Source organism: Cricetulus griseus, chromosome 7 (genome assembly GCF_003668045.3).
Source record: "Cricetulus griseus strain 17A/GY chromosome 7, alternate assembly CriGri-PICRH-1.0, whole genome shotgun sequence".
NCBI classification, from domain to species: domain Eukaryota; kingdom Metazoa; phylum Chordata; class Mammalia; order Rodentia; family Cricetidae; genus Cricetulus; species Cricetulus griseus.
In genome coordinates this window covers 46,425,096-46,426,005 of record NC_048600.1, presented here as the reverse complement: position 1 = coordinate 46,426,005, position 910 = coordinate 46,425,096, and positions in this window count along the sequence as shown.

Sequence of the window (910 nt, the reverse complement as noted above, 5' to 3'; positions counted from 1 at the left end):
GAGGGGGGTTGCTCTGAGGTGATGATATTACCTGAAAACGGTGTGATAAATAGGAGTCAGCCGTGGCAAAGAAAACAAGGGCAAAGCCCAAAGGTTAGAATTAGCTCACCCTGGGACAGAGGTAGAAACAGGAGCAGCATGGCCAGAAGGTCATGAATGACTACCAGAAGAGCTTAGAATAATGGTGAACAGAGGTTGACCATAATCCTTGAAGATAGAGTAGTGAGACTGAACATTTGAGAACAGGACAGACATCAAAGGGTTCTGGCGTGGAGGTGACAAATCAACTTTGCCTTTTAATTCTTTGATGCCAGTATGTATATGTCTGCATGCATGTGCATATGTGAATCTGTGTGGGTGTATGTGCTGTGTATGTTGAAGTAGAATATGGGAGAAGGCTACATGAAGATCAGGGAAGCAAAGTGATACTGCTTTAGCCACCAAGGCACGCCTGGATGAGATCTGTTGTACTGAGATGGGGGAAGGTGTGGGATCCAATGAAAAACAAAGTCATCTGGATTTGAAGACTTGAGAATAAGCAGCAAGGGAGGCACTCAGAATACAGCCACACCAGCGACTCCAGGCTCATGCCTTGAGCACAACAGGTTAGGTACAGGGCTGTCTATCTGCAGCTGTTGTAACAGGATGTGGGAGCACGGAAGAGCCCTCTTTCAAGGCGGCATACCCCGCCTCTACCCACATAGTAGGCAAGACACACTCAGATAACACCCCTCTCTGTCCAGTGTCTTCCTGGAACACCAGTCAGCCAGGCCCTGCAGCAGCCAGGACACTGCACTCTCTAGATTGGGTTCCTGGAAAAACTGCTCCATTATTGATAAGGAGCCCTCCTGACATCATGACAAGATGAAGAGGCTTTTCCTTGCTGCCCTGCAGATCTGGGTTCTTTGGC